This window comes from Anopheles gambiae, chromosome 2 (genome assembly GCF_943734735.2).
Source record: "Anopheles gambiae chromosome 2, idAnoGambNW_F1_1, whole genome shotgun sequence".
NCBI classification, from domain to species: domain Eukaryota; kingdom Metazoa; phylum Arthropoda; class Insecta; order Diptera; family Culicidae; genus Anopheles; species Anopheles gambiae.
Window position 1 is genome coordinate 110,470,620 of NC_064601.1, and position 22,726 is coordinate 110,493,345.

General features: G+C 44.2%; 1 protein-coding gene across 7 annotated transcripts in view; it reads right to left on the reverse strand.

The window, feature by feature from the left end:
• Window positions 1–22,726, reverse strand: part of LOC1270054 (potassium voltage-gated channel protein Shal) — a 121,111-nt gene that overhangs the window by 82,850 nt on the left and 15,535 nt on the right. For all 7 annotated transcript variants that reach the window (XM_061646029.1, XM_061646026.1, XM_308716.3 and 4 more), the window contains exon 3: window positions 20,366–20,412. The gene's annotated coding sequence lies outside the window, so the exon portion shown is untranslated. The remainder of the gene's footprint in view (window positions 1–20,365; window positions 20,413–22,726) is intronic.

Below are 22,726 nucleotides of genomic sequence, written 5' to 3' on the forward strand. Positions count from 1 at the left end.
CACTCGCTTTGATACACTTTTACACGCTTTTCACTTTGTAGGTGCCATTTGCTTCGAAATGTGTGCGGTCATCTGCGAAAAGGATGCCACTATCATCAAATGCGTGCCTTTACAATCGACGGGTTACTCGGCTGCATGGTACATACAAAGTAGCGAAATCCACTTTAGACTGGCATAAACACGACGGTTGTTAAGTCAAGAAGAAGAGTCTTCACTTTTTTTCATTTGTTATTAAAAATAATAATAATTATTTTGCTTATGTAACAGAAGTTCAACTTCCTCTCTCTCCTTATAACAAATCGTAACGTTTGACGACTCTCCCTTCCCCTAACCTAGGCTCTTAACAGTTCATATATTTCATAGAACTTTCACACATTTTTATTCTTGGTTTAACAGTTTAACTCTTCACGTGAAACTCTACGAACATTATTGTAGAATTTGGGTCTTTCGGTCTTGAAGTTTGACGATCACTGTCCTAACCTATCAGCGTTACGTAGTTCATGGATGACGTTTTGGCCAAAGTTTTATAATTTTTAAGCAGTATAAAAAATAAACTATGAGCTGAATTATTTGATTTATTACGAAAAACATTATAATGGTTATTGATATATATTTTTTAATTCTTTTATTATTATTTACATTATTTTTATTATTGTTAGTATTATTATAATTATTATGCATCACAGCCTGTTTGAACTGTCTAGTCGAAATATTTTTTTTATCTTTTCTTTTATAATTTTTGTTTTTTTTTCTAATATCATTACTTTTAGTATATTAAATATTAGAACAAACATTATTTTAATTTTTATTTTTTATCAATGTTTGTCATGCTACTTCTCATATTATGGGAACCCGAATGACGTTTGCACTAGTGATGGGTAAAGTTGGCAAAAATCCGGAGTCGACTCCGATCCGACTCCGATAAATTCGGAATCGACTCCGGAAGGTAGGTCCGCGCTGCAATATCCGGAGTCGTTCGGAATCGTCCGGAGCCGTACGGAGTCACCCGGAGTCGGAGTCATCCGGAGTCGCTCAGAGTCGTTCGGAGTCGTTCGGAGTCGTTCGGAGCCGTCGGAGTCGTCCGGAGTTGCCCGGAGTCGTCCGGAGTCGCCCGGAGTCGGAGTCGTCCGGAGTCGTTCGGAGTCGTTCGGAGTCGTCCGGAGTCGTCCGGAGTCGTCCGGAGTCATTCGGAGTTGGAGTCGTTCGGAGTAGTTCGGAGTCGTTCGGAGTCGTTCGGAGTCGTCTACTCCGGACGACTCCGGTCGACTCCGGACGACTCCGAACGACTCCGACTCCGGGTGGATCTAGTGGTTCCATTTTGCCGGAGTCGGAATCGAACTAACAATAGCCGGAGTCAGATCGGAGTCGTGGGTGCGCTCCATACAGCACATCACTAGTTTGCACTACATCAAAAAGTCCCAATTTGCTTTGTCTCGAAATGCTCATCATTAAATCTAGCAATATAATCTTATTAAATCCATGCCCAAAATCGTTACTGCGTTGCTTTGAACTGCTTCAAATGGCTCTGAATAGTAAACCTCACAAAGACTCGCAAAAACCACCAGCCTTCAGTTAACTTTCGCCAGCACTCCGCATTCGCTCAGCCACGGCCCGACACAGCTCGACTGCACACCTGCTATAATTACGTGCCAACGTGTAATCAATCAAACCTGGCACCACCGCTGCCGGTGTGCAAAAACCATTGTAATCCGAAGCACCGGGCACCGTCTTCACCGATTATTACTATGCACCAGCACCAAAGCTCCCCTAAAAGATAGACGAGCTGTAGTTGTAGTTGAAGCGGAGTAGACAAGATAGCGCAGCAGCTTTGCGAACAGTACTAGCTTTGAATGATGAGTGGTTTTTCACTGCGGGGGGAGACCGTGTGAAGAGAGTGGGGGAACTCTGAAAGGAAATTCTACTCCCCATTCGAGCAGCATTCCACATCAAAGCTCGTCCGGTTTTGTGCGAGAGGGGGGTATTGGGAAGCAGCACCGCAGAACTGAAGCACCGTCCCTTGCGTGTGTCGTGACCGAGCTGTTGGCTTTCCGTGAGCACGCTCTGGTTTTAAATTATTCTTTTACACCAAACTTAACATTTAACACCCTTTCACCACCACCGCCTGGGCCATCCGGCACACGTCCAACTGAAAAATCCCCCAAAAACACTCGATCCCGCCTGCGTCCTGCACACCACCATCAAGGTTTACGGTTTCACTTTGTTGTGGCGTTGCGTTCCGTGCTGTGGGTTTGATAAATGGGCTTCGAGAAAGTATTTAGTTACCGGCTCACCTTTCTCGCTCTCTATATATCTCTCTCAGATAAAAAAGGGTTTTCTGTAGGGCTGATAGCACCCCCCCCAACACACAGCTGCAGCAGAAAAAAGCCCATCTCCACGTCTTGAAAGCTTACCCCTCGCTCCTTTGATGAAGTGGTAGAGAATGTTTTGAATGCTGCAAAGGGGGCGAAGAAGCGATCGTTGCGATAGCACTGTTAACAAGGCTTAATTTCTTTTCCGCCTTTTTTTGTGCTCCAATTGTGAGGCACAGGAAACCGTCACAGTCTATTTTGGTGAAAAGAAGAGTGGCTCCGTATTCACGTAGCGGGTAAATTCTGTTCCTAGATCTGGTGAAAACTTTCGGACGATAAAAGCTGAACAAGATAGATTGGCTTTCCATTTATTTATTTTTTTGTGTCGAGAGCATCATGACCATGGTTGAAGTAAAATTTTTAGAAGGTTTCACGCTTTAATCTGCACCACAAGAAGGAAATAGGTTCAAAATTGAACGTTCGAAGCACGTTAAAGCAAAACTTCGATCCATTTTTTATGCATAATTGAATGAATCGCATCCACAAAAAGCTGGAAGAAGCCATACGCAAAGCACAATGGTAACAGAAAACAAACTATTTTGAAAGTTTTGTTTGGTTTTTATTCACCCTCTTTCGCTGTAAAAAATTATAATTGATTACATTGCACTGATTACACTGCAACAGTTTCTAATTTACCTACGCACACAAACAAACAAAAAATCTCATACAATTCGTACAAGCTCTAGCTGCTCCAACCGTGAACCAATTAGGAACAACGCACAAAGTGCGGATTATTTCGAAAAGTCTAATTTATTTTAATTTCGCTATTTTTGGTCCAACGCACTGTGTGTTGTGGCTGTCGAGGATTAACACCACGGAGAGAGTAGAAAAAAAGCAAACCAGCTTTCGACTACGTTTCCACTATGTCTAGTTAGACTACAGCTCTCCTCACTAACACTAAACAAACCCAACACCCCGCTATTTACCTTCACCTTCCCTCCAGCATTGGTTGTTTGAACACGGGTGGTGGTTAAATTTTTGCGTAACCAAATTTATTGCCCTCCCGTAATAGTCCCGTGCGTTAAAGTCTACCTGCAGCTGCCGGGCACGGTTTTTATCGCTCATTTTGCATAAACAATTCACATACAAACACACACATGCACACGTGTGCAAACCGTCTTGATCTGAACCAGATATCGAAACCGTTTGCGGCTGCTGGGTACGGGAGAAGCAAAAAACAGGCATAAAAAACGCTAACTAGATGGATGGTGATCGCCCTCATCGTGGGCCTTGTTTTTGTTGCTGCTAGCCCCAAGCCGGGATCTGGTTTGGACTTCTACTTTTGTGTAGTTTGCTGTTCGCTGCTTGGAAGAAAATTCTGCAACCAGCAACTCCATAAATCAATTGCACGAGACAGAGCCTGTGTGTGTGTGTGTTTTGGCAGCTTTTTGACAGCCCAAAACACCTCCACCAGATAGTTACCTCCCTTTCGTTGTTATCAAGAAGGCGAACAGTGTGTACAGCACGTCTCATCAGTGGCACTCCAGCTCTTGGTGGAGCATCAGCAAACTCAGCCACACGCCCTGCCTGGTACAACAAAGCTAGCATGTGTGGATGTGAGCTACGTGCATGTGTGTGTGTGTGTGTGTGTGTGTGTGTGTGTTTTCTTTTTGAAGACTTCCAAGCATGGTGCACCCGCGTGCGTTGCAGGAGCAAGAGATTACTACTCAATTAGAACTCCGCTGGACTGGCTTTGCATGCGAGCGCACAAGCGCAAGTAGAAGCAAGTCCAGTGAAGCCGTTTTTGTGGCACCAGCAGCTTCGCCTGGCTGTTGTACGGCAAAAACTAATCGGTTTCTGCCCCTTCTTCCCCCTTGCCTCGTGCCGGTTCGGTTAGTTCGTGGAGCATGGACACGGTACGATGTGTGATGAGCGCGAATCGTTCCGGCATCTCACGCGAGTGGGATTATTATTTAATTTCGTTCTCTGAACCCGACAGCAAACAATGGGGATGGTGGGGCGGGGTTTTTTGTAAGCACTGCACCGGCAGGTTGAAGCCAGTCGCTTTGATCGTGTTGTGTAAGGCAGGGATTTTAAAGTTTTCGCCCACAGAGAACGGGAACGTGGTTCGGTATAATTTGCTTGCTTAAAAATGAGGCTAATTAGAAAGCAAAGATAATTGGTTTGAATAGCGGCAAATTTTACGTGCATGATAGGAGTAAAATTGTGTTTTTTATGTGTTGATCAAGATAATAATTATATTGTAGACAAGCTTATAAGACGTACTAGAATTTCGACGTTCAGTGTTTATGTTTTTTAGGAGGGACGACTATGGCTTTAATGCCCATGAGTTTTTGATAATAGAAAAACATCAATTTATGTTTCATTGTTTGAGACTTTTTTTTATGCGTTTCAGGCAATTGAAACTAAAGAAATAGTTAATGAAACATTGCATATACAGCTGTGAAATTTTGATATTCTATAAATCAATTAATAGTGCTATTTCAGTATTTTTCAATAAATATTATGTAATATATAAGATGCCAAATGAGTCGAATTACATAGTAAAACAATAGAAAAAAGTGTTTCAAGCTGATTGTTTAAATTATTTTACTTGTTAGAACGATGAATTAAAGCATTTTTACTATTTTTGCGAATCATTCACAATTCATAATATATAACTTTTAAAAAGGTATATCCATTTTCAATCCAACAATTGGGCCTTTCACGATACTAGCCAGCATTTTTATATGGAGTTTGACTGTTGGCGGCTGAAGTCGTGTCAACAGTCCATTCAAATCACACACAAAACTGCGATTTTCAGCCTAGATTATTTCAGCCTCAAGGCTAGAATAAGATTCGAGTACCTGCTCGAAAAAATGGTAAAACTATGTCGTGTTTTCATACATGCCAAGGTGAATTAAAGAGATCAGGTGGAGAAATGTATCAAATCAAAGTGTATGTAGATCAGATCGTCTCGTCCCTTATAGTTTGATAAATAATTTCTGAATCAAAAAAACTCTTTTTGACAGAACGGGTGAAATGAATTTCCAAAGGAAAGGATCGTTTTTCTTACCAGCACATAAATAACAGACATTGGTCTCCCAATCGAAGATGTTCTATCGAAACAAAGATAGATGTTAGGTCGTTCAGATAAGATACAGCTTACAATAAGCGGTATTTCACGTTTAAAAAATTTAATCTATTCACGAAAGGTTCTTCAAACACGTGTTTGAAGAACCTTTCGTGAATAGATTAAATTTTTTAAACGTGTTTTGTTTATTCGTCTAGATACCAGAAAGTCTGTTCTAGCCAATGTTTTCACCCGTCTTACCAAAAACAATGTTGTTCAAATTTGGTTATACAAACAAGCTATGATACCCTGGTTTACATACACTTTGGAAATTTGCATGCAGGGATTGAAAGATGTCTCCCACAATGTCGCTCAGTAGAAGCTATAAAAATCAACGTTCTAAATACATACACGTTGGGATAAGCCCACCTATATATTATACCCTCTTTGATAGATGCTCGAAAACTGCTATACAATGCAAACAGCTGACAGGCTGATATTTCAGCATATGATCTTAAAAGGTACAAGGGTCCAATGTCTGCTACAAATATACTTTTCTTTATGATTTAAAATAAGAACAATAAGTAGCTACGAAGAACTAGTCATATTCTTTGGAGCTTTATTACATGTGCATTAATTCAATCCATAGCAGCTTTGATCTATTGATACTCAGTGGAATATACCCCCCACCCCTCGTTCAAACGCTAATCAAAAGTTTTTAAATTTGCAATCCACCGCCACAACGACAAAAGCTTCGTCACGGATGGCAGACAAATTGGTCCGGGCAGGCTCTAAACATTCCTTTCCACACAGTCCCAAACCCGTTCAAAGAACGAAAACAAAGCCACTTAACGAGAGAGAAAGAGAGAAAAAAAGCGAACCCATTCCAGTGTATCAAAAGGTGCTCAGCCCAAGGGTGCGTGTACCGTTGGCCACTAGCCGCTCAGCTGGAAAACCAAAAGCTAACGCCATAAACCCAGGGCTAAAAATTGAAAAATGAAAGCTTACTCCCAAGCTTACTACCACCCCCACGCCCAGCATCCTACCAGTGCTTAATTAGTTCACCATGGCGACACGGTTCGGTGGAGAAATTATCCGGTTCCAGATTACCAGAGAGACTTTTTGAAAAAAAAATACCTCGATGGTCCATGTGACGGGGGCGGCAGGGAGTGGCATTCTGTATGAATGTGATCCTTTGCGTTTCGTTTCCTGCCTTCGTGGGTTTGTTGCTATTGTCGTTGAGGGTAGGGGACGACGAGCGCAATGAAAACGCCTTCCCACACGAGCCTAAACGTACGAGCAGGCCAAACGAAGCGTGTAAACCTTGGCCAGGCACAGTAATCGACCCCCTGTTGGAGCCTCCGGGGCAGTTGTACGGGGAAGGAGTTCCACGGGAAGCACTACACCTCATCATCCTCATCGTCGCCATCATCATCATGATCATCCCCAGCCAGTGCCATATCCAGACTTACACGCGTGTAGGAAGTCCGGGAGGAATGTCGGGCGAATAGCTTTGCAAATTGTAGCACCAGCACCAGTTCACTCCCCCCTCCCATACCAACTGCATTTATAGTTTCACCGTGCCGAGGCAACGGAACCTAATCCCGGCCTCGTTTTGAATGTTATCCCCGAAGCTCTTAATCCGCACGCCTACACACAGTGCCAGCTCTATTTAACCCACTCCAGCTCTAAAACTGTGGCTTGAGCTTTGGCAAGAGAAGCGAAACGTGGGAAAGAGCGGGCTAGAGAGATGCAAGTAAAAAAAAACCCACACACCATTCCACGTTTCTAGAGTCGTACCGACGCATCCCGGTGCCATTTCGCAAAACCGTTCCCAACGGTGACGTGAGGCAATACAATTTTAATGAGCTTTCAGCTTTTCGGTCGTTTCGGTCGCGACCGTTTCCTTTTGAAATGAGCAGAAAGAAAGAGAGCAGAGGGGCTATGCTCGTGTGCCGGGAGTTTTACAGCTAAGAAAGCGAGCTGGTCGAGGAGGTCGAGGAATGGAGAAGTTTGCAAAAGCAGCGGTAACATGTCGCCTTGTCACTCTCGAGAGCGTGTCATTTCAGCAGAACCAAGTCATCATTTCGTCAACCGGGACCAACGGGCCCCGTTCGTAACTTGGGCCCAGTTTTATGGGAGGGCAATTCACGAAAGTTCTGATGTTTTCTTTTTTATTTTTTTTTTTCATTCCCTTCAACCCTCCGCTGGGGCTTTCCATTGTCCACTTGGTCAATTTGTTTGCCGGCTTGTGGTGGAACCGGCCCGTCGTGTATTACAGCGGCTGTGATTTTCTAATTAGGATTATTCTCCACTTCCATTATAATTTCATCAAACCGAGTACCGAGCGAGGAGCGGAGTTTGCGACCTGCTCTTAAGTTTATTGCTGCTTCGTTGAGTGCGTGTGCTTGTTTTTTTTTTTTTTTGGCGACCATCAAGCGAAGACATCATCTCCATCGTCAACCGAAAAAACATGATGACTTTCTCCACCCGGGAATAGTCACGGAAATTGTGACGAATGACTGGCTCTGTCCACATGTCAGAGGACGAGCAAACGGAACGGGGCTGCATCAGTTACGCTGCTCCTCGGGACATTCCCGGTGAAGCTTTCCACTTTTCTTTGATGAGGCACTGCCTTGCTTTCTTTGTACATAAAAGACGAAACCTTTCCCTGTGCGGAAGCGCCTTCGATGCAAAGGACCACACCGACGGCACACTGGACACACAACCGGGGTTTCAGCTTAAGAGCATTGGGTCGTTTGAAGCGAAGACGCACGGCATCGCACTCGGGAATTTAAAGGCGAGCGGCTCCATTGTCACCTCCCTTAAAGCTGGAGCTGTGCATACAACGTGCAGGCTCTGCTTTCAACTCCACCGGGCACCTTTTTGCTTGAGCAGAGACCTCGGCACTGGATCCCGCTTAGATGGGATGGAATGGATCGTATCATAAATAAACTAGATAGAAACTTGTCCCATTCTTTGGCGTCGCTTCCGGGATGGCACAACCGAGGGCCGAGTGTCATTTCTATTTTTACGACTCATGCGACTATCCCAGCGAAACGTCCCGTGTTCCGTGCTCGAGAACACGAAACAGACACAGGATCGGAGCCTTTTCAGCCACAACCGAGCACACCAACTCCACACCGCCCTCCAGCAAGGAACGGGTTTCGGGAAGATGGCAAACTATTGCGCAAGGATCTCCACCCCGTATTTGCCGTTTCGTTGCTGGCGTAGCACGCAGGGGAGTTTTTGAATACAATTGTTGTCGAGCTTCTATCATCATCGGCACCAGCAGCAACCCAATCTGCTGGCCTCAGCTGTCCCTTTCGGTGTAGCTTCATCCATGCAAAAACCCTGGCTGGCCTGCTGTGCGCTATATCTCTTGCAAAGTAACGTTCTAAAGGATGGTGCACGAGCGAGCGCAAACCTCCAGGAAGTCACACCCGGAAAGTCCGGACAACGGGTTTTCTAGTTCAGAGCTTTTGAATGAAGTGGAAGGCGAGTGGTGTGGTTGAGAAGGGCGAGGGAGTGAGTAAATGATTGTTATTATTATTTCAACACCTTTCGCACGAATAATGACGCACTAAGCGTTGAGCGGAGGCGTGGGACTTTTATGCGATTTTATACGCCCGGTGAGCTGGTGCTGGTGTAGGGCAATGGGATGGGCAGGAACAGTAGAAACGTGGGTGGGCGCTCGCATCTGCGGCAGACAGTTATGAAGACCCTTTCCGTGTCCCACCGGCGCTTGGGGTGGCCGGTCGGGTGGTCCAGAACGGAAGTAGTTTGTCGCGTTCGGAAAGGGAAGTGGGACGCTCGATTCACTCTTTTAACATGCACAAAAGTATGAATTGCTTGTTGTTGGTATATTTAGGAGCACATTCAATCAAATTTGGGTACAGCTAGTACATTGAAAGCTTTAAATTTAAATTTAAAGCATTGTAATGAAAAAATACAACTTTTGTTATATGGTTTTAAAATAATTATTTTTATTTTTGGTAGTTTTTTTATACGAATTCATCCAGTTTTTTTTTACCTTGTTGAAAGCAAGTCACAAAATTCTGAGCATTTTACCAATTTCATTTGTTAGTCGTTTGTTGCGAAACTATGACAAATTTTAATGTTTTGTCAATTATGTGAATTTTTGTACCTACCGCACTGAGTAACTTGTTGATGATTTAAAGCTATCTTTTAATTTGCATTTTTATGCTGCCTCAACACATGAATTGATTTGTTTGAATTGATCTGCTAGACATCTACTATTCAAAATGACTAAAATGGCATGGAGACGCCTGGTTGCTGACTAAAATAATAAAAAAATTGTAATGTTTATCCCTTTTTCGATTACCTTTACGATGTTTAATTTAAAAAAAGTGCGTTATTATTATATTTTTTATTAACCTCCTAAATGAATACAACATAGATCCCATCATCCACCTACTATCAAACGCTTCCCACCGATTTAACTCTTGCTGATGTTTAATTACGCCCCAGCTTTGCCACATGCGTAAAGTTAGCCAAACAAAAAAGCAAACCAGTTCCAAAAATAGCTTAATCATGATGGATCATCGTAATTGTGCGGAAAGTTAAGATTATCTTTCCGAAATTGGAGACAGCAGGGTATAAATACTTTTTGGGATGCATTGTTTGCCAAGCGTAGCAAGCCAGCGCAAAAAAGAGTGGAAACCTCCGCCACCAACGATTGAAAACTTAAAAGCTGTAAAGCTGCAAAAAGATGGCAACAATCTCCTTGCTGGTTGCAGCTACACAACAAAAACAACAACAAAAAGTTCACCAGCCTGATGAGGGTCATTAGGTAATTCAAATAAAACAGCCCGCGAGCGCAATGGAGCTCAGCTTTCGGTTTTTAAGTATCTTCCCTCTTCAAAGACGCAAAGCACACCAGCCTTCCAGGACCCGAAAAGAAAAGAAAAAAAGCAGGCGAAAGGCAACACAAGAAAAGCTCACATCCTGTCCACGGCGGATTGAATGTCCACTTTTGGCTTTCAGCAAGCTACATGCACCGTGAGTCGGTGAATGGATAACGCAAAAAAGGGCCGGTAAAAGAAGCAGCAAAATTAATTAGAAAAGTTTTTGCCTTTTCCACCACGTCTTACAATCAGCAGCGTGGAGAACTGATCATGGAGGGGAGGGCAAATAGGGAACAGCAAAAACGAAAAAAAATCCCCATCCCAACCTTCTGACCAGTTCAATGGCACTGTTCCTTTGGCTTTCGTGCTACGTGCGGTGCGAAGGAGCGGAATGAATGAATTGCACGTTCATTGCACGGACGTCATCGCTCGATTGCGAATCTTGAACATGGGATTTTCGCCTTCAGCACTGAGCAGTGTTTTTATGCGATAAGGGAGAAACAGCAACTACCTGGCACTTCGCACTGGCAGGGAAGACAAAACGTAAACAACCACATCGGCATCGGGGTACGTATGCATATTTTTGCACAAAACGAGCTTCTACTGCTACATCAAGGCAACACCTCCCGGTGTATGCAGATCGAAGCACGGCGCACATCTAGACCTTGGCCTCGGGTTTGCCGTTTGTGTTGGTTGTGTGTTGGTGGGAACTTACTTCCAGGCCCTGGGATTGTTTACAAAGTTCCGTTCGAATCGTTGAATTTTTCGAGGCAATTAACATATTTTTGCATTTTAAACTGTTTGTACTTTGCCCCATCTGAGCGGCATAGAAGATGGTTGAAATGTTAATGCACTACCCCTGAGTGGGAAAAAGAAAGCTCTGTTTTCACCCCGGAGGCACTCGAGTGGGACATGAAACACACTGTCAGAAACTGCTGGCAGAAACAGTTTCATCGAAGAAACAACTTCATACCATAGCAATAACACGGTAACAATGAATTGGCAAACTATTTTCTGCACACTTCAAAGCATAAGCAAACTATTTCCATAACCATCGTTTGCCGCTTTTCAGAAGCCTTACAGTACACGAGCGTTCCTTAAGGTCAGTTCCCGGCCACGCTCGTGCGCTCTAATCTAATTAAACATTCCTTCACGCTCAAACAGTTAGACGGAATGAACACATTTGCCAGCTGGTTCGCTGAAAACGGGGACATGAATCTTCAGAAACAACTTGGTCCTAAGAAACAGCCCCCGTAAGATGGACAGAGTTACCATTCCCATTGACAAAGGCAGGGATGGCCCTGCGGTTAAAAAGTCACTGACAAAATCACGTGGAAATGATAGAACTGTCTGTGCGTGCTGTGTTGTAGTGGTGAGGCATTTGTGCTAGGAACTTTTACTTCTTTTTGCCCCCCCCCCCCCCCCTCCTAAACATTCAGTTTGGGTCGCCAACAGCTGGTGGCAGCCGATGAATTCATAAAACACCAGGCGTCTCCATATTTTACGGCTGAACCAAAGGGGACACTTTTCTCCGTTTTTATTCGTTGAGAGGTTGTTTAGATTTAATTTCAAGATTTATGAAAATAAAAATAAGGAAATTAAGGTTTTGTAAATCAATTTATAACTCAAAACATTTACATGGGGTTTTTTTCAATGGAGAAACTAATAGAATGTCAAAATGTCATACATTGCAACAACATAGCTGTTGTTTGAAATCATTTCACCCCATTTATCGCCTCTTTACTGCACTCTGTAGATTTATGCTTTCTTCAAAGCAACCCTGTCTTATTTCTAGCAAGCAGCATCAGAAAGATCAATGATGCCAACTGCAAACCGAGGTAACCAAACCTGGTAAGAATCCTCGCGACAGCAACAGACGGTTCATTGGTACAGATGTTTCGTGCCCTTGTGTATGGTGGAAGCTTCTGAGCCACACAAAACATCGTCAGCAAAGCACGCGCTTCAAAAGATGGAGCGCATGCGTTCATGAAAGCCTTTTCCAGGGCAAACGAAAAATGGTCCCACTTACATGTTTCTTCAAACTTTTCACGTCCCAACAGATCTTGTTCCGTTTGCTTCCGTGTGTATGTGTTCTGTTGACAAGCCGTACGCGTTTTCCACAAACAAACGCATCCCTACAATATGTTACCAGTAGAAATACACACACACACACACACACACACGCACAGGAAAGAATGCCACCAGCCCATTGAGCTTGCGGGAACAACACAGCAAGAGTGATGCCTTCGGTGCCTGCTCTTTGACTGTCGTTATTTATTATGGCGCCACATTGTAGCCGCTCGGAAATGCGAACGCGTTGCGTTATTAATTCACAAAATGGCCAATGTGTGAAAGCGACGATCCCGATTCCGTCGGTTGCAAGAAGAGATTGCACAATAGGAGAGAGTGTGTTTCGAAGCTTCGCATTTCCCCAGGCGCATTTGGAGGGGCGTTTGCTGCGTGGCTAATGGTTTCACCGCGTGCCGAGTGATTTGTACGTTCGGTTATTGGTGGCGTTCCGTTGTGGGGTCATTATTTGTTCTATTCAATCGCACAAATGCGTTGGGTTTTTTTTGCGGCTGTTTTGTATTGCAATGAGCGAAATTGGATGCATTGTGTACTGTAACAGCATACATTTAGGGTGGTTGGAAATAGATTGGAAGCAGATGAAGCATTTAGAGAGCACCGAATAGTGATGTGTTCTTTGGAGCGCACCCACGACTCTGATTAAACTCCGGTTATTGTTAGTCCAATACCGACTCCAGCAAAATCAGAATCACTACTTCCGCCCAGCGACAAACCGGAACCGTTTGGAGTCAGAGTCGTCCCGAGTCGAGCGGAGTCGTTCAAAGTCGTTCGAAGTCGTCATCAAAATAAAAATCACCAGAATCATTCGGAGTCGGAGTCGTCCCGAGTCGTTCGGAGTCGTTCAAAATCGATCAGAGTCGTTTGGAGTCGATTGTAGTCGTTGGGAATTCGATGTCTACCGACGCCGACTCCAACCGATTCCAGACGACTCCGAACAACTCTATTCGACACCGGACGACTCTGGATGACTCCGACTCCCAACGACTACGGCTGACTCCGGACGACTCCGGACGCCTACATACGACTTCGGACGACTCTAGTTGTCTCCAACTCCGGGTGTCTCCGACTCCGACCAAGTCCGAACGAATCCGAACAATTTCCAACGACTTCAGATAATGCTGGGCCGTACCTACCTTCTGGAGTCGATTCCGAAATTATCGGAGTCGGATCGGAGTTAACTGTGGATTTTACCTTAACCTTCCTGTGCTGTTTAAATCCGAATACCTTCCCGTTCTATTTAAATTTCAAAGCATAACTACTAATTTTATGAACCACTAAACACTACCAACATATCTTTTACTAAGAACATGACTTAAAATTCTTCACGCATGCTGCTAATTGATCGATTTCGATAGCATTAAAACACCAGCAGACTTAAAATTTTATGACCAAACCTCAACCACAACAAGCTCCGCTCGGTGTAGTAAAGTGATGTACACACTTACACTTGTTAAACATTTATGATATTTTTTCTTCCCTCTCCCAAGCCTGTGCGTTCGTGCGTCCGCCTGTTGTGGATACAAAACGAAACCAAAAATAAACCTCCATAAAGCTTCCCGGGCACGCGCTCATCCAGCGTGGTCAGCTCGAATTAGTATTCATCGAACGTACCACCCTGCCAAACGTATTCCCTTTTTGTTCGCTTCCTTTCTTCAAAGACCTCCCATCGGTTGTGATTCACCAGACGTACGCGCCTACCCCCTCCAATACTTTCCTCGGTTGGTAAAGTCTCCTTTGTGGTTGAAGAAGGATGTGTGTGTGTGGGGGGTTCTCTCGTGAGAAGTGTGTTCGATTTTTCCTCCCGTCGATGGAGGGCCCTTACTCCGATGCTTGACGTTTGGTTGTGGAGCGCGTAACGTGAAAATAAAAACGCATCCACCACGCAGATGCCACTCGTTCGCATCCGTCGCCTGAAGGATCTTCTCCTCGGAGTGACGTATTTTAATTGAATGAAGCAAAATCAATAACGAACGGGAGGGCCTGTAATTCCGTACCCTTTCCGGGCTGTTCCGGCCGAAGGGCGTCACTAACGCGTCCTCGGTCGTTTCCTCGTTCCGCAATGAGCTCGTGGTGGAGCGAGTGACTCCACTTGACACAGGCCGTCTCAGTCAGTGGGATGAAAAGAAGCGCCCTCTGCAGTGGCGTTTTTTTTTGCAGACATCCGAGATTTTGCTTACACTTTCCGTGTCGGAACAGTGGGGCAAGTGTTTGCCCAGTGCTCGATGTGGACAGCCCGTTTTCGCTCACGGTCGGGGTTTGGTCAATTGATCCTTCAGTACATGCGACTCTTGCAGCAGCTATAACACACACACACACACACTCATACTTTGCTGTGTAAGATCTTGCGAGAGTTTTGCAACTAACGAGCAGCAACGCTGGCACTTGAACTGATTTCTCGTTGAACCCGCTCTCCAAGCTCCAACCCACCGTGTCGCTTTCACAAAAGCCGAGCGTCATAAAACCAGTCCACAAAACACCGAGCTGCGCGTCCGAGTGGCACCGGGAGTCGGGAGCCCGACTAATTGAAGGATCTGCTGTCACTCGGTGCGACACTTTCCGCACACGGCAATGGAGTGTTCTGTGGAAGAGGACTGAAAGCAGCCGCACACCCTTCCCAAAGCCGCCCAGTTGCAGGGAATGGCAGGCGCAACGAGACTGCGGGAGTAAATTTATCACCAGGCCTTTCGCAAGAAATTGGAAACGGAACGACATTACTGTGTGTGTGTGTGTGAACAGTACGCTGTCTATAAATAGAATCAACCGCCAGGCGCACTGGTACACTGGAAGCCGGAAGATAAAGCCAGAGGAGGTGCGATCGAATATTCCAAAGCAACCCTCAACCCGACTGGAAACGCGCCAAGGGGTGGTGTAAGTGCCCCTTGCCGCAACCAAAGGAGGAAGGATATTACCATTCGCGCTGGAAGCTCCCGATCGTATGGGCAACTGGAGCAGGAAGAGCAATAAAAGCGAAAGTTCCAAATGAGTGGAAAAGAGCACGACTGAAAAATTACGAGAGAAAGATATTGTTGGAGAGAGAGAGAGAGAGAGAGAGAGAGAGAGAGAGAGAGAGAGAGAGAGAGAAATAAAGTGCCAAAATACGGTTGGATTGCGTCCCAGCCACAAGGAAAGCCAATTGTTGCCTGGTTTTGCCCGAGCGGAAGCAATTCTTGTTGCCAAGGACGCGTTTGCTACCTAAATGACTGGCATACCGAAACGTGTTGCAAAAGCTTCTGCTTGTTATCTGTAGAGGGAAGGTAAATAGGGCGATGAATGGGAATGCCATGGCTGTGGTAAGTGTGGGAATGAATTGATGTATATATTTTAATCCCATTATCAGTTGACCACTTTTCATCGCCATTTGTTGTGCTTAGTGCATGTCAAGCGACAAAAACTACTAAGAAAAGTACAAATTACTGCCTGCTAAGCTCTATGATTGAGAATATGTTATCAAAACATGTTCAGTGTAAAAAGAAAGCTCTTATTTTAAGAACAGCCCTAACGAACCTGCATTCAACAAGCACTAAAAATACGCCCTAAAGTATGCAATACTGATACTACAAAACGCTTTCTCAACGTCAACTGACAATCATCAGTGCCGACGGCGGAAATGTCAAGTTGACAGATGTCAAGCAGCTACTCACTGCTCACAGCACCTTTCAATCAAACTTTAATATCTCACCTTTTCTTACAAAAGCTTTCCAAAAACCGTTGCAAAATTAAAGTCTAATCCCTTTGTTTGTTCACCTCCATTGTCAAGGGGATACAGCACGCTTCCTTAATTAAAGTTAATGTTTCTATCAATCTTGTCAAGGGCTGCGTTTCCTTTAGATAAGAAAATCGTTCGTGCTTCCAAAAAAAGAAGTGCGTTAGTGTCCTTCACGCTCCCGGTGTACGATTGGCTGGAATTGTTTGCAAAGATATAGTGCTCCTAAATCGTACAAGGGCGCGTGTCGCGCGTGTTCTAGTTAATTGTTTCATTACAATTCATTTTTCTTTCATTTTTTCAGCATTTTTTTCGCTCCACTTTTCTACCGCTGAGACGGAAAGAAACTCGTCACACTCAAAACTACACCGTAGAGGGTCAGCAAGTCAACATCGGCGAAATTACTCAAGCAAGTCATCGAAACTTCCAACGGCTCCCTTTCCAGGTTGGCGGCTCCTAGCCGAATTCCTGACCGTCGGCAAGAATAAATTATGAAAAAATGTGTCTACCACGCGGTACTGCCGAGCGTAGTTTAACATTCCACGCGCTACCATTCCCGGTAGCGCGTCCGGTGCGAGGAGTTTATCGAGCAGCCGTGCCCGTCGCGTTCCAATTATGACAGTCTTTGGTTCATTTGTGCCCGTGGCTCAATTTGCCCGTCTGACTCACCTTCTCCGGGGCGGGCGGCAAACAGGTCTTAAAATTAAGAAGCAAATGAAATTATTTCAATTTTCAACCAGTTCTGACATTCTACAAGCGTGCGACAGAAACAGCGGGCAGGTATGGCTGATTGAGGGTAAAGAATTTCTGGAAGAATTTCAACGATTCAGACGATTTCAAGGATACCATTCCGGGGTTATGTCGCCCATTTAAATTAGCGTTTTTTTACCAGGAAACTGACTATAATTCTATATATTTCACCACAACATTTGTGCAAACTGTTACCAAACCTCCATTCCTTCCACTGTTTTGAGAACATTCATTAAAACCAGGAAGGATTCATTAGTTCGCACCATTACAGCTCATGCATTAAACAACAATCATTGCATTGCCAACACGGAACCGATCCTTCAACAGCACAGAAAAAAAGCTAGCAAACCCGGGGACCCATTACTTTTCACCTTCTGCTTTCACCCGGCCTGAACGCTACAACGACCGCAGACTTTCGATTTTTCGCGCTCAAGCATGTCCGCAAGTAAGCAATGAAGGGGGAAAAAATGGAAGGTTTTCTGGTGGGTTGAGTGTGTTTCCTTTCCTTTTATTACTGGTCACTATTATTATTCATGCTTCGATTATATATTCAGGGTTATTGACAGATCCTTATCGATAGCAATTTGTTATACTGGCGGGGCAGGCTTTCTCTACCTTATCCTTTGCCGAAACCGTCTCACGAAAGGGGCTGTGGAAAGCAAAAAAGAAATGGTTTTTCACTATACCTATTTTCATTCCCTTTCGAGGAAGCTTTAATACGCTGCTGGGTATGCGTGCGGTCAGCAACAATCGATCGGTGTGCCGAAACAGAATTCTTCCAAATATGTGGTGGAACAAGGATGTGTATCGGGTACCGAACCCTGCAGCAAAGTTAATAAATATGGATGGTAATGCAAATTGTGATTAGTGTTTTGGGTAAGCAAATGTAAGTAATAATGTATACCATATAAACGTACACTAATATAAGATATAAAGTCGCAAAACCTGTGTGGATTATTTAAATCAGTAATGCATTTTTAAACATATATCCTGGTCATGGCACCAACGCTTAAACAAATAAAATAACCCTCACAAGCGTTTAATCATTGCAATCATTCGTCAACCACAACTACAAGCTTTCAGCACCGTCTAACAACGAATCATTCGGAAGCCTTTTACGTCAGGGTCACGGTCATGCGGTTCTTTTCCATTTCACAGCACTTAATCCTCATTTCGGGATGGCCACAAAATCTGAACGGTGTTGACAACGGGTGTTGCACTTGAATTTACGCTCGGAAATTCTTACTGTCATGAAAGCGCAGCAAAAAATCCCTGAACTACACTAATCACACCGAGCAGGGATAGAAACCACCCTCGAAAGGGACACTACTGTCTGCTTAACCCTTTCTTTTTGCTTTCGTCTAATTCAACTAAGCGAACAAAAAGCATTGCCGCTCTGCGGATATAAACAAACAATCAGAGCCAGATAAGCAAGCGGGAATCACACGCACCAAAAAAAAAAAAAAGGCTCGGTGACGTTTCTTACGGGTGGATTGAAATCGCACCCGTAAAAAAGGATTGATACGAATCCCAGGGAGGTCATAATTTACCGGCACTACCTCAGCGCCTCGGTGTGTAAGATAAAACTCATTAACAAGCACACTCGAGAGCCGGTGAGAACGACCGAGTCCCCGAGCAAGGTGGGCCCCACATTTGTCTTTCGGGGTAGAATATGTTTTGGAGAATGCCTTCGTCTTTTTTTTTTTTGTTGCGTTTTTGTCCTGTCTGGCATGCCCGAAATGATCCGGCGATGGGACACGAAATGACCTGAATCCTTTAAGCACAACTTTCGCACACGAGTAAAAGCATGTGTTTGTTCCTTGTTTTCTCTTATTTTCGTTGATGGTTGTGGAAATTTTCATCATCATTCCAAAAGCCGGTGGGGAAGCAAAAACAAACTCAAAAAAAAAAAAAGATACTCACAAAATTCCAAGGACACACTTCTCGGTACGACAGACAGCGCTAAAACAACTTGTGTGTGAAAATGTTATTAAAAATTCTGGCAATGTCATTTATAATGCAGACACACTCACACACACATATCACTCCATCCAAGCGCATTCTGTCAGCTGTTCACCCGCCCTGACGCGCGGGGCTAAGCGACTGACAGTGACGGGGTGGTGATGTGCCGCGGGTGGCAATTATAGAGGACACAAGCTTCTGACTGACAGATGAATAAAATAAGCGCGTAGTGAGAAACGAGACACAGCGCAGCAGCAAAAGTAAAATAAAAGAAGCTGCAGCTGTCTGCTTGCACGGAACAAGAGACACACATAATAACCGTTGCAGGGCGTTCAGCATCATGCTCGATGTCCTTGCTGGGTGGCACAAGCACTTCCTAGCCAGCGACAGCGCCTCGTGTTGGTTCTTTTGTTTTTGTGCTTACTTCCTTTTTTTAAAGTAGAAATACCCCCACAGATACACATTCACATACAAAACGGATCTTGTTGTCCTTGTTCGTGATTGTCGTTCTTTCTCACAGCATTTGCACTACACACACACACACAAACAACGCCTGATAGCCTTGATAGTGTGCTATCATACCCAAGGCACGTCGCTCGGCACCGGTGAAGAGTGAAATAAATAACTGTCGCTTTTCATAATTTCTTACGTACGTACGCGCTGTGCAACCGTGCGATGCGATGCACCGTCGGAACCGACTAGAGCTTTGTATGATGCATTGCGGTGCAAATGCTAACCCTCCCCTTGAGATAACGAGTGAGCGAGAGGGTAAACAAAATAAAAAAAGCACGAAAAATGTGCCTTTGTTTTCCAACGAGTGGCAAAGAAATTAAAGCACGAACCGAAACGGCGAAACAAGCGCTCGGGCTCGGAAGATGATTGGTGAAACATTGCGATTGCGAGCTGTAACATAAATTCATCTTGCTTTTATGTGCCACGAGACGGAAGAAGGTAAGCGAGATGGTTGCTACAAACGTCTACGGTGAAGCGTATCGTAAATAGTCCGCTTGGCTTGTTTTTTTTATCATACACTTTCAAATCTCCACTACACTATGCGAAAGCAAAGAGAGAGAAAAAAGCCATAAAGGGTAAATTTACTGCGAAAAGTGAAAATGTGCTTATTTGTCACATGTACCGAGTGTACTTACTACCTGTAAACCTCAACAAAAGTCCTGGGGACTTTTTGCTTTATCTAGCTTTTGCTCATCTCAAACGCTCACAATTTATCTTTTCTTTCTGTACCACGAAAGTCTGCCCCTAAACAGCGATGCTTCCAGTATGGATCCACCATCATCATCACCGTGCTGGCGTGGAATGGAAAAGCGGATTTCTGTTTTCCGTTTGTGCATCGGCAGACGATGATGATCCAATCGAGCCGCTCACCTTTGGCACGGAAACCCAACCGCACCGAGAAAGTAGCAAACCGTGTATTCGAAAAATTGAATAAATGTGTCGGAAAGAAAGTAAATCCGTTTAAAAGCAACAGCCGACTTCACTTTGCTAAATGCTTAGCGCGAATGGATCGAGGGGGCTTAGTGGTGGAAATCGTTGATGGACAGGGGAATCGATGGAAGGATAAGCTTAGTTCAGGTGTTACTACACTAGCACTTACCACTTTGGCATGGGATTCGACGAAGTGACTGCTGCGTGGGTGAAATGCTGAAATGAAACGTGAAAGGATTATGTTAAAAAATGTAACGTGTTTTTGTAAAAGGTCATAAATTTAACAATAAATGTTTGCGATGTTCAGAAGAATATGATGCTTTATATCACAGGAATGCTTAGTTCAATGTCCTTAAAACGGTAAAAGCTATTGTAGATGTAGCAATCGCGAACTAGGCAAAATGCAAAGGTAGTCTATAAAAAATAATATAATAGTTAGCTGTAATTATACCACCAGCAAGAACGTTCTTTAGGTTATGGGCCCAGACAAGCAGAAAGAAGTGGCGGTTCGCGGAATCCCGCAGTTTTGAAAGCCTGGAAGGTATGGGACGCTATAGTGAAAGACGTTCCAGCAGAGGCTAGTGAAGTGGCCTAGTTCGAGGAAATGGACTGCAAGGCCAATTAGTTGCTGGTGAGTTTCATCTCGGATGATTATTTGGGATATTTACAAGAGAAAACCACGGTGAAGGAAATTTGAAACGATCTCGAAAATACATTCGCCAAAAAAGCCTCGGGAAGGCAGATGGTTATACCAAATCGTTTAAGGAAGGAATGATCAGCAGAAGATACATATATGTGGTAGCGAAGAAAACAACCACCTCGCAGCGATAAGCGGATGAGTTCCTTAATAGCGAATGAGTACAAGAACATCTGAAAGAAGATCGACAACTTCACGAAGGACTACAAGAAGATGATGGACATTGGGGAGGGTCTGACGTCCAAGAACCAACAGTAGATGAGTTTGTTCAAGCATCTGAAGGCACTGAAAGATGACTGAGAGGAGCTGCAACAGATGTGTAAGATCAGGCAAGAGCATTTCATGGGATTTTAACCATCAGCTGTTTAATCGCTACGCGTGATAGGACGAGATACGTCTGAGTCAGCGCTGGTCAACCGGGAGCAGGCTGAGCTAAAGCGTCACGAAGCACCACGTTGGAGACGAGCAATGGAAAGGCCGATCAGATGACGAATTAGGTAGTCGTTTGATGATTATCAAGAAGCAGGAGATTGATAACCATTAACTAGATTTTGTTCAAAGTATGGCGTAAAACTGTTTAGCAAGTTCGAAGTCTGCGACTGAGAGGGGGTATTGTAGATCTAGAAATTACGTTTTTGAAAAAAAAAATGCGAAGGTAGTAGTCTATAACAGCATAATGTAAAAGTTAGTTGTAATAAAACCACCAGTAAGAACAGGTGTTCTAATAAGCGATGTATGTAGGCCACGGAGGCCAAATACTTTATCAAGAATAAATAAATAAATCAATATTGAAAACTTGCAGAAATAATGGCAGTATTCCGTTGTTTGTGACTTTTAGACAGTGCTCAAGTCTAATGATATGAAGGTAAGGTTTATTTACTTATCAATACAAGGACTATGAACAATGTCGAACAATTCAAACAAACAAACACTAAACCTAAATGACAACCAAACAAATACAGAAAGCAACGATAACGCTTCAAACAAAGCTCCCTATGTTGTAATATCTTTCATCGACACTAACCATCGCTTCGCAACAATACTTTCACCACACAACACCACAAGCAACGAAGCATTAACCAACCAATCCGCTTATCATTACCACACAGCAAACCAGCAATATTCATTGTTCAACACACACACACACACACACACACACTCTATCCTGCTCACGTTCCCTGTGTTCCACCATTTTATCCGCGTAACGTTTGATGTTCGGCCCAGCCCCAGTCAAAAGCTGTGGCTTGTTGATGGTTGTTCCCCATCATCGATGCCTGTCGACACGACCAATAATCCAGCGTACCATCTCCGCCACCCATCCGATATGATTTGTATTCCCACCGATTCCCAGAGTTCGAGCAAACTATTGTAAAATCCGGAGCAACAAAAAAAAACGATTTCACTGATATCCATCAAAATATAAAATTGTAACCCTTGGCACGTTCAAACCCACCTTCCCAACCTCCCGACCGGAATACCCGTGCAAAGTTCCCTCGCAAAGCGGTAAAACAAACGAAAGGCACCCACACACACACCCACACACACACGCACGGCCACCAACACCAATGTCATCGCTAAGCCGAAACGATAATGGAATTGAAGAGCGCGAGCTGCAAACGGCACCAACTTATGCGCGATTGCGGAAGTTCGCCCCTCGAAAGGGATAATCCTCGAAAATCAATTTCCGTTCCGATGGAAGAACTGACGCCGGTGGAAAGTGGAACATGAAGAGGGGTCAGCTAGCTTCGCTAGTTCCATTTGTGAGTGGGTGGTGCTTTTCGTTTTCCACTATTTCAGAGGGGGGTTTTTTCTTCATTCTTTCCTCTGTTTCGT